The sequence below is a fragment of the Scardinius erythrophthalmus genome, assembly GCF_964197995.2.
Source record: "Scardinius erythrophthalmus genome assembly, chromosome: 3".
Taxonomy (NCBI): Eukaryota; Metazoa; Chordata; class Actinopteri; order Cypriniformes; family Leuciscidae; genus Scardinius; species Scardinius erythrophthalmus.
The window spans coordinates 12,519,861-12,532,158 of record NC_138223.1 but is presented as its reverse complement, the minus strand read 5'-3'; the positions used below and the strand labels follow the sequence as shown (position 1 = coordinate 12,532,158).

General features: G+C 36.0%; 1 protein-coding gene across 2 annotated transcripts in view; it reads left to right on the top strand.

The window, feature by feature from the left end:
• The window catches only part of dlc1 (DLC1 Rho GTPase activating protein), a 122,088-nt gene that overhangs the window by 60,743 nt on the left and 49,047 nt on the right, over positions 1-12,298 (top strand). The window lies entirely within an intron of this gene.

Here is a 12,298-nt window from a genome sequence, read left to right as displayed (position 1 = left end):
ACAAAAACAAAACATGGTTTTGCATTGAAAATGTGTGGTCCCACTTTATATTAAGCATCTTTAACTGCTATGTACTAACATTTAAGTTAATTGTTTGATGCAATGCTCTTACTGTGTACATGCGTGTCATTACATCTGAATTACTATTTCCTTACATGTTAACCCACCCTTAATCCTAAGTCATATCACTGACCTGTCCCTAACCTTACCTGTATCCCACCTCAATAGCAACAAAATTGTTTGGCAATACAATGTGAATACAATACGTTTATTGTATCTTACACCTTTTTTTTAATGTACGCACAGTAGTTTAGCATCACTGAAATGTGATGTCATTACTTAAAAGGGGTTTGCTCTTTCATCTCTTATCCATAAATTACTGATATTTTGACACCTGATAGTCAGTTATGAACTCTGGAGAAGACAGGAAATGCTGTGTCATTATTGAAGTGTTTTAAAGATGGCTGACTATTAGTGCCGGGAAATCATAAGTGATTTATTGTGTGTGAGAGCATGATAGGGATGGAGAGAGATGGATTAACTTTTTTATGTGCATCTAAGGTTTGGTCTATAGTGCTTCTCCAAAACTTAGTCTGCTAGAATGCATGCACTTCACTTTCTCATGAATTAAATATGTCAGACAGTGAGCCATCATTGAGTAAGGCAGGCTATTCATGGCTATTTCAGCAAAAAAAGAAAGAAAGAAGGAAACTTCAAGACAATCTTGAAACCCACCCTGGATGCAGAAAACACTAAAATTTTCATGAGCAGTAGCAGTGTGTTCTAATGGTTTATTTAATAGTGTGGGCTTACAACCTATCCATGGATATGGGTTTATTTTGTGTGTGGATATGTCTGTGCAACCGATCATGTCAACTTCATTTTAACAAACAAAATCTGTTTTTTTTTTTTTTTTTTAAGAGGTCGACAAATTATAATTATTTTGTTGCTGTTGTTAAATTTCTAGTGGAGTTAAAAAAATAACCTAATATTGGATTTAAAAATTAGTTTTCCTGTAAAAAATGTATCGACAAATGGTCACTGACATTAGCCCATGCCACATCCAATTCAATGATAATTAAAGGCAATTTTTTTATAAACAATTTTTGTTATACTGGTTGAAACTCTCTTCACAACCTGATAGCAATCAGTAATAGAAGTGGTCTAAATATTACAAATCTTCTGTGGATGTCTAAGGACCGAAAAATGTAAAATGTCCAATTATTGCATTTTGATGTACTACCTGCAGGTCAACATATGTTCCCTGTTTTCCATTTTATTTGCGAGTGATAAAACCCGGAGGATGTGTTCATGTGCTGGAGTATCTGTACAGAACGTTCAGAGCTGCCTAGCTGAGCTAATAGTGCTGAGCAAACACAAACACACTCAAACGGTAGCCAGCAAGAAAAAGCGTTAGCTTTAATAAGCTGTTTGGGTGATAAATAACTTTATAGCTGAGGTGTGGTTCACATCTTTTTAGGTTAGCAGAATTTTGATAGTAAGTTGTCAATTGACCCTTCGCAGGGAGTTTGATTGACAGGCGATCTGACCAATCATAATCCGCCGAATCCTCCATTTTTGTCCGAGAGTTAGTAGTTGGAGGATTTGAACTTGAAAAACGGTGTGTACTGACGTCTTTCCACGGTTGAAACTACATTCCTTTTTATGTTCATTCATGTTTATTTGGTGCTCTAAATTAACTTGAAGGAAGTGATGATCGGTTCACAAGCAGCTTTAACTGAGGCTCTACAGCAATCTGTCAGATACATTAAATAGCCACAAAACGGTATTTATTGTTTACACCAAATTTGAAAGGTGAGACATTGTTTCATATCAAAAGTAACCTGTATATATGTATATATATATATATATATATATATATATATATATATATATATATATATATATATATATATATATATATATGTGTATATGAAGAGTTCAGATGCAAAAGCCTCTAAGTGCCATCTGAAATTTTCTTCTAGAATGATCATTTTTATCAAGCTCGTATATTTAAGTTCAGTAAATTCACTTAAATGGCAATGAAAATTACCTATTAATTGTCATTTAAGTGAAATTACTGAACTTAAATATACGAGCTTGATAAAAATGATCATTCTAGAAGAAAATTTCAGATGGCACTTAGAGACTTTTGCATCTGAACTCTTCATATGTATATGTGTGTGTATATATATATATATATATATATATATATATATATATATATATATATATATATATATATATATATATATATATAAACATGCAAAAAAATTCAAATTTTAAAAATAAAACAAAAAAATGGTGGAAAATCGAATAAAATAAATATATTTTATTATTATGTTTTATGGCAGATGATTGATAAATGGTGCATGTATAATTCATTTAGCAAATTAATTCACGTCATGAAACATCACGTCATGAAATTATTCATGAGTAAAGCTGGCACATCCTTTATTATGTGTCCTCCCCTCGTCAGACTGTTCTTACTCCTCTACTTCTAAGTGTTTGTTTTTCCATCACCTCACTGTCTTTCATAAATCACCCTCGCTGACCTTCCTCTTTCAGCAAATCTCCCCATATTAGTCATAAACCAGCCAGGGCCTCTCTTGAAGTCCTCTTTCTCCAGCTTTAGAGGACCTGAGGGTGTGGATTCCGGGTCAGAGGCCTACCTTCTCCCCTCTTTTCTCCAGAAGCAGTGGACAGGTCCGGGGTGATGGATGTTAGCCTTCCCCTGCCCTTTTTTCACAGAGTGTGAAGGTATCTTTCCCTAGCCTCAGTACCCGGAGATGAAAGAGAGGTGGGTCACAGCAGCCCATAAAGCTTTTCTCGTTCTTTTCTCCTTTTCATCTATTCTTTTCTCCTTTTCTTCCTCTTGACATCAAACCATTGCCATCTTCCCTCTTTCCAAGCAAGGGCGAAAATGTTGTGGCTTCAGTAAGCAGGATGTTTGTAATTAAATAATAATATCGGAAATGACTGCATAACAGAGTGTGGGTGTTGACATGGTAAATGAACTGCGTATATGTGCGTATGAGTGTGTGTAAACAAGCAGAGCATATAGTCATAAAGTCTGAAGAGATTTACATTCCTCACATGCAGACTGCGAAAATAAGATGTTTTTTTTTAAAGGTGCAGTGTCTAATTTCTGGACCACTAGTGGCACCAAATTCATTTGTTGAGCAACAACAAACTGCAACAAGTTTTTTTTTTTTTTTTTACAATTGAAAATGCTCCTGCAAAAAATTTACAGAAAACACTTTAAAAACTATGAATGGGTTCTTAATTAGAACTTTATACATTACATACAACAAAATGCCTTGCAGTGGTATTTTTGTGTTCATAGTATTGTAGTATTTAGTATTTATTCATAGTATGTAGTATTTATTCATATTTTGAAGTAGCTTTTCATTTAATATTTTCAGGTTTCCTTTTCATTTTAGTTTAAGTTTTTTGTCATTTTGTTATTTTTATTAGTTTTAATTGTATCTCTTTTTAGTTTTAGTTTTATTTCAGGTTAATTTTTCATAAGTTTAGTACTATTAATTTCTTATTTAGTTAGTTTTTTAACTAGTTAGTTGCCAAGGCAATATTTCTCATTTCTAAAGTTTTTCATCTTATATTTATTTCAGCTTCATTTCAGTTGTCAAAAGTAGTTCTAATCAGTTTATTTTTTAGTTAGCAATAACAACACTGATGCCTTACCCCATTATATGTTGAATTTTGGTGCTATTTGCCAGCATTGGATGGATGTTGGTGTGCTGGTGTCCCTATTCCAGACATCATAACTAGCTTAAATATTAAGACTACCATAAGTCCATAGTGAATGACCAGCATCACTTTTTGCTAGTGAACAACCTGACTAGACCAAAGCCTACTAGTAGTAAGCAGCACAAAGCAGTTTTGGACTAGCATGAAAATTCATCCTCATTTGCTCAGGACTCTATGAGATATTAGTATGATTTTCTCAACTTGCTTTCTCCACTGACAGATTTTTACTGGATTAGCTGAAGCGTTTAGCGTCATAACCCAGCAGGCTAACGGCTGATGAAAGTTCAGATTGCCTTTAGGTCAGAGGTCGCCCGCGCAGCTGCAGAGTTCAGTTTACGTAATGTCAGCCTTCCAGGCGACCAGAGGACAAACTGTGTAATTGAGGGTCTTAGCGCGTAGCTGCTAATGGAATTACATAATTTCTAAACGGCTTTGTCTGACATTAATCAGGAATCTTGTGAATAGGAGCTAGGACACGTTTACCATTACAAGACTGAACAAACCCAAGGGGACAGATAAATAAAAGCAAAAATAATTCTAAAAGAGATTCTTTATTCATAAATTTGGATCGTAATTTCAGTGTTCACTAAATCATATCACTTTGAGACATTGAAAATCAGCTGAATATAGTACATTTTGAACATCACTAAGTGAATTAAAAATGATATAGGACTACAAACAAGTATCGTGTTAAGCCACATATATTTCTATAGCTCTTTATACAAAATGGATGCAGCTTCACATTAATAAACAGGAAAACAACATTGTTGATGTAAAATGAATCACTTATGAAACAAATTAAATTTCAGCTGTAAAGCAGCTCTTCAGAAGACAATAGTGTCATTATTCAGCTCAGTTTAGTTCAGCGTTGTTTCAATTCAGATCAATAACTGTGTCGATGTTACAAAGTCCACAAATTACAAGTTCAATTCAGCTCTACAGAAAGCGATAGTGTCATTATTCAGCTCAAGTCAGTTCAATGTTTATTTCATTCAGTTCAATAACGTTGATGTTGCAAAGTTAGTGTCATTAGTGCCAGCTCAATTCAGTTCACATTTTGTTCTCATCTGATAGTGTCAGTGCAGTTAATATAACTGAATATTACATTTCTTTTAAACCCAAACTGAGCAAGCCAATTTGATTCTTGAATTTGAAACAAGAGTAAAGGACTGTGAGCTTCACCAAGTTTCAAGTGGTGTCCATCAGGTCCAACAGCTTTATTTGTACATCCGCTGTCATGCTGTGTGACTTCACTGCTTTTGCTAGTGGGTGTCAGTCTTTTGTGTCCTGAGTGAAAAGATCACCAGTGGGGAGTCTTGTTGGCTGGCTCGATTTTAAAGGGTCCTCGTCGCGCTTTAGCCCTCAGACCAAAGCCTCCTCAACTTGGTACATGCCCACTGAGGCCCAGAATGTGTGTGTTCATGCCTGCTAGTCAGTGGAGGATGAAAACTAGGGGTGTGGTATTGTACCTTCAAGTTTTAAAGTGCTAAGAATAACAAAGCCACACGGAAGTGTCAAATTAGCCATTTTTGGCTTGATCTCTAACTTTTCCGCCTTTCTTTTTCTCTCACACTCATTCAAACACACGCACGCTCACTCTCTGCAAAATTCCATGGCATGTTGTTGATTCCCACAGCTGGCCGAGTCTAGTTTGAAGGCCTTTTTCTCAAGGTCATCCTCTTTTCCTTTCCACCTGCTCTCCATCTGGCTCGCAGCTCCCATATCGACCCTGAGTTTTCAATGATTTACAGCAGCTAACCTGTTCCAGCCGGTCACAGGCCAGTCCATGAGTCTGAATCGTGCTGCTTTAGGAAATGACCACCATGGAATTGTTTGGGGTCCAAGTGGAAGAGGCTACAAACCCTCTGATTAATGCTGGGTAAAGCAACATAACAGAACCAGATGGGTGTACCATTTAATGCACTGTGGTTTTCCTGTCCTCAGTCAGTAACAACCACATCTGTAGAGGCATCTTCATCTGAAAAGAGTTGGTGCCATAATAAACTTCACTTGAACTTGTTTTTAAATGTATTGCCCTAGTTATGGCCTGAGGAATGTTTCACACATCACTATACAATTACCGAATCCAGAATTTACACACCCACTATTTTATTGTTTGATATTATTTTAATATATTTGAATTTTCCAACCTTTTTCATGTTTTGTTTTATTTATTTGTATTTTCACCTTTTTTAAGTTGTTTAATGTTTTTTGCATGGTTTTATTTTATAGTATATTTTTATGTTTTTTTGAATCCACATCTTTTTCAAGTTGACCTAAAAAAATGATTATTTTATTTGAATGACTTTTTTCACCTTTTCATGTTTTTATTTTATTTTATTTTATTTTTAATTGTCATTCATTCATTCATTCATTCATTCATTCATTCAAATAGTTTACAGTCCAGTAAAATTCCCCACTGGTAAATGCTTATTTAAAAGGGTTGTAACCTATGCTATACCTGAAAAAAACTTTAACGAGAAAATGTTGCAATAATTATAATAATTATAATAATAAGAAAAATCTTCTGAAGTACATCAGCCCCATTAGTGTTAAAGGGGTGTAGTTCACTTCAAAATTAAAATTTCCTGATAATTTACTCACCCCCACGTCATCCAAGATATTCATGTCTTTCTTTCTTCAGTCGAAAATAAATTATTAAGGTTTTTGAGGAAAACATTCCAGGATTTTTCTCCATATAGTGGACTTCAATAGTAACCAACGGGTTGAAGGTCCAAATTGCAGTTTCAGTGCAGCTTCATAGGGCTGGAAAATCCTGGAATGTTTTCCACAAAAACTCATTTTCGACTGAAGAAAGAAAGACATGAACATCTTGGATGACATGGGGGTGAGTAAATGATCAGGACATATTAAATCTGAAGTGAACTACTCCTTTAATGATGGCTTGTATCATAAAGAAAGAACAGAATGTGAAGACCCTCACATTACAGTGCGAACCACCAAACGGAGAGTGCCTAAGCTATGCACTGTATCATAAGACCTTTATTTCAACAGAATCAACTGATTTGTTAATTTAAGTTTATTTTCATCCACTGAAGGTGAATATAGATTGAATATAGATTTACTTTCAAGGAGGGTCCTGAGCCATATCTATAATAGAGACTTGGGTGTACATGGTTTGTTAGATGCTGTAGTAATTATTTCAAATTTTCTTATGTGAGTCATAGCTTTCAGTGTAACCCTGTTTGTATATATGTATATGTTTGTGTAACACTGTGTCCTCAGCCTTGAGCCGTGCAGCATCTTCAAACACATTCTCCACGCCCATCTCATAAAGTTGTGGAGAGAGAGAGAGATAAAGTTTAATTAGACCACAATCTGAAAGGAGTTTTAGTGTGTGTTTGGGGGGGGGGGGGGGTCCAGGAATGTGATGTGCGCCTGTGTGTGTGTTTGTGTGTGTTTTACGTGTTTGTCTATCTTTATACCTCCTCACCAGCGCTGATGTTCACAGTTCTCTTATCTTCTTCATAGTTTGAAACATTCCTTCCTGTTTTCTGTCAACGGTTCTGAGAGCCTCGCAGCTGCTATACTTTGCAAAACACAATCTCTGCAATATACCCTTGCAATTTTGATCATGCCTGAAAGATAAATTATTCTTATTATGATTGTTTTCCTTCCCTTTTTTGTCTTGTCACACCAAAACAAAACAAACAAATTTTTGTAGATAAACATCCATTGTGACATTTGTGCAACTTATCAGTTTCCAAATACACATCTTATCTCTAGACACTTATACAGTATTCTGTCTTAGTTATAATTGTTTTGTTAAGCTATAAAGTTTAACGGCCTTCAAATTTGCCCTTTTAAAGATGTTGGTAAGTTAGGTAGCACATTTTTAAACAACATTGAAGTGTTTATGTGTAAGCAAACACGAGTGTGGTATGTGAGGGAGTACTGTGAGTGTGTTACTCTAATTCTACACTAATGCTTTTAATCCATCTAACTCTCTCTCTCTCTCACTCTCATTTACTCTTTCAATTCAAGGGGAGTAAGAGGAATGTTTTCCTAAACCCAGTGACACTGTGAAACTTACACCAAAGGGTATTTGCTTTCCTTTCATTTCTTCTTTTTTTCCACTTTTGCATCTCACTCTCTTTTTCACTTTCTTTTTGTTTGGGGATCTTTTGACATTTGTTCATGACTGTCATGTTAACTAAACAAAATCTCTAAAGAATTATCTCTTATGGTAAACGTAGATCTTTAGATTAATGTGAATAGGAGAAATCGCAACAATCAATGTGGCCAGTTTCAAGAGCCAGTTACCTTTTTCATTGGTGTTTATTTTAAATTGTGCATTATGTCAAAAAAAAAAAACATGTTATGGTGACCAAATGTCCCCACAAGGAGGGTAAAAATGCAATTTTTGCATCTCCGACCCAATGAGGGACAGCTAATAAATCATACTGAATGATGATTTGAGCTAAAGTGCATGATACCATTGTCAGATTACTAGTGATGTTTCTATGAAACCAAATAATCTGTTTAGAATCGGATTTGTGACGGTCAGACTGAAAACATTCATGTAAACACCTCAATCAACCCTTTTAAGGTGTTGTGAACGGTAGTAATTGGCACAGCTGACGTTATTAGTCACTTGACTATGACAATGGATGTAGTATACTCAGATTATATTCATGCAACACACATTCATTCAAAAAAATATAGAACATACTTTGTTAATGGTTACAAAGTACGTTTTTATTAAAATGTAGTACCTACTTGTCACTCTTGGTTGCAAAAAAGAAAAAAAAAAGATCAAAGTAATTTCAGTAATATGTATTTATTTATGTATTTATTAAACGGAACTGAAAACGCTATGAAACAAAACAACCGCAGTACAAACGAAGAAGAACGGACAACTGAACAATGGAAACTGAAGACTGAAATACACAGAGTTAAACAAGGGAACTAAATGAACAACTGGTGAATTTAATTAGTGATTACTGGCACACACAAGGAAACTAACAGAATGATAGGGAACAGAACAGTACCAAACCAAAACACAATGCAACTAAGCATAGCTATGGCCCTGTTGGTCGATCGGATCATAAGTGGACGACGCTATGCAGGTGTAAACGAGGTCTGAAACGTTTTGAGCTTGTCCACTTTCGACCACTTCCAGACGTAGTCGAAAACACATTTTGCTTTTCGTAGTGTAGACGCTCATGTGGTCGAATGTGTTAGAACAGCCACACAAGTCCGCCTACTCTCCACCTACTGACCTAACGCTTAAACATTATGGGAAGCGCCCTAGCTAGACGGGATTTAAATTTTGTCTGCTGGCGACCCAAGTTTGGTTTGAAGACGAACATCACAATGTTCTCTAACCATTCCTGCTGCTCTCCGTATGTTTTCCATCATCCCCAGGCATGTTCATTTGTAAATTGCAGAGCTTATTTTGTCTGAAAGATCTGGAAAAAAACCCTCCCCTCAAAGAAATCAGGACAGAAGTGGTCGAAAGTGGACTAAACAGACGGGTTAAAATACCAAGTGTAAATGGGTATGTAGGCTATCTGCCTCGTCTATTTGTGATCCTATCGACCAAAACGCAACTTAATACCAGGTGTAAACAGGGCCTAAGACACTACTCAGACAGTATGCGATAGATTGGATTGGATACATTCAGATCGAGTGCATGTAAACACATCGACAGACAAACAGTATCAGATATTTTGGTCTTTATCATTTAAGCAGATAAGAACTGCGCATGACTGGAAATGGTTGTGTTACCAAGACAGCTGCCGAGTGAACAGACTTGTCTTAAAATTATATGTTAAATGTGAAAAAAATGTGGTAGTCATTCTGCCATTTAATGTGCAAACACAATAGAACCTCAAGGCAGACGACTTCCTCAGATTTGACCCTGAATGTGTGAAAGTGACGGAACTGCAATCTGTAAAAACCAATGAACTGAGATCTATTAATAGCCCCAATAAAACAGGTCTTAAGGTGATGTTATTTGTCATATGAGCTCTGTCAACAGACAAATCCAGACATTGTCAGACAATTTAGACAGCAAGAGCCCATCAAACAGAACCAGCCCAGTCTGAAAGGAACCAATGTGTTTTCACGCAGAAAAGGCATCCTGAAAAGTGGTATGCAGTGCACAAATATTTGGAAATTGTGCTGGGTGCTTATACCGTGAAGAATGTCTGATTTTACATCCTGTCTAAAAAGACAAATTCAGCACTATTTTTAGAGCTGGACTGGCCCTACAAAATCCAAGGGGAAATTTTCAGGGGTATAAAGCATCTTTTAATATAAACTGACACAATAAATATGGACATGTTTTCTAAACTGTAGTGGTATTGTAGTTTAAAGTTTGTGCGTTGTTACTGCAACTATGGTGATATAATGCTATTTATTTTAATGCTGGAAACATTTATGGGTAGAACAAACAATTGGTAATAAACCTTCCACTGTTGGCACACATACATATGCAGAGTCCTTGTGTTTCGTTATGTCTGTGCAATGCTGAGCTTGTTTGTGTAGATTTGAGCCCACGCTACATACCCCACTCTTATCTTCAGTCCTTCATCTGTTCTGCTGTGTTTGTTTACCTGCGGTGATAGCTGAGACTGTGGGAGCTCCACAGCCAGATATCAGGGGCCCTGTCTTGCTGACTCAGCGGCCCCTGCCGGGTTAGAGGTCCCTGACTGTGTAAGTGAACCACATCCCCTTCGTCTCTATTATAATCACTCAGAGCTGAAACAAAATATTCTTTATTTAATTGAGCGTGCATTGTTGAAGTCTATGCTCTAAGATTCATTCTCTAAAGTCCCCCTGTGGTGAAAATCAAGCTTTTAATGTTGTGTTTTTAATATGCTTTAAGACAAACCATGTGCAAATTCATAAGTCAACACCATTGCTGAGTATTTTCTCTTTAAAACTGCAGTGAAACAACGACAGTCTCAAAAACGCGGTTTGAAATCGCTGGTGTTTCTGACGTCACAAACTACCTTGTAACCAATCATGTCAACGTGTGATCATCAACGAGTGTGTGTATCTCTGAGCTGGTGTGAGTGAGTGGAGGCAGGGCTAATTTGCATATTCATAACCGCTTATAATTAATGAGGTTACATTCAAGCTTTTTTTAAGGCATGAATTTTGTTTTTCATACATTTTTAAATGTCATTTTGGTGATCAAAGATGAGTATTAAGGGATAAAATTATTGACTACGCTGGGAATTTAAGAATCTGCTCATGCATTTTCAGTCGCTGGAATGTGACGCGACGTTGCCTTGCGCAATTTTGATTTAGATGGCTTGAATATTCATCTCATGTTCCAGGTAGGAAGATTTGAGTTTTTTTTTGAGGATTTCAACAGCATGGTATAAATGATGGGAGGATTTTAATAAAAGCATTGCTATTGTTCGGTCTCAAAGGCATCATAATCTCCCACTTCGTTGTTTTGGTTTTACAGACCTATGCTTCATTTCCTCTTCGGGTGGTTGTTGTGGCTGCATTGGGTTCTGCATTTATAAGACATGACCTTAAACCTGTGTTCGGTCCTTATCGTCAGCATTCTTTCTCTCTCTCTTGATCTTTCTGTCTCTCTCACTCACATATCTGTGTTAATGATAAGTGAAAGTTATTTGGGAGATATGCTGTGTCTCCAGTAGTGTAGTGTTGTGCGGGCATTTGGATGTCCTTAGAATAAACATATACTAACTATTTTTTTTTTTTTTTTTTTTTTTTACATGGTACTGTGGTAATGCCATGTTTTTGAATATGTACCATGATCAAAAAAATATATATATATTTAAAAACAAAAATAGACAGTCATTTTTATAGAAATTCGCGCAATCAGGAATCCAGGATTTGCAAAAATTAAATCTGGCCTAAATTTAGCTTATTTTGCCACTTTACTGTGGTACAGTGATGTTATAATGTGGTGATACTATGATATTTTGAAACATAATTTGTGGTACTGTGGTTTATGTACCATGGTATAATTTACATGACACTCCATAGTACCTCCAAAAATGCCTGGTAGTAACATTTCCAAATACCAATACTTTGATATATTTCGAACCATGATATTACCATCACTTATGAAAAATACCATGCAAATACCTTTGTATTTTTGTTATGTACTATGGTATTTGAAACATGTACCACAATAGTATTCTTAAAAGTACTTCGGAGGACCATACAAATACCATTGTACTTGAATTTCAGTACCATTGCATATATCAAAGTAAGTGGAGCCCCTTTTTTACTTTGGTAAGGTTTTGAGAGAGCTGTGAGCCAATCTTCAGATGGATCTATCTTGCCATTCATGCTTACATCAGATAGCCTAGTAGAAGAACTTTAGATAGACTAATAGAGGAAGCAGAGTTTTGTACAAGATATATGTCTTTTTAAACATTTACAGATTTGAGTATATGTGCTTACCTGTCGGCATGCCTGATCCTGTATCTGCTCATGGGCCGTGAACCCAATTGCACATGACCTGGCCTACGTCTTCATTACATTAAGGGTTTCTCACTTAGTGATAGTCAGT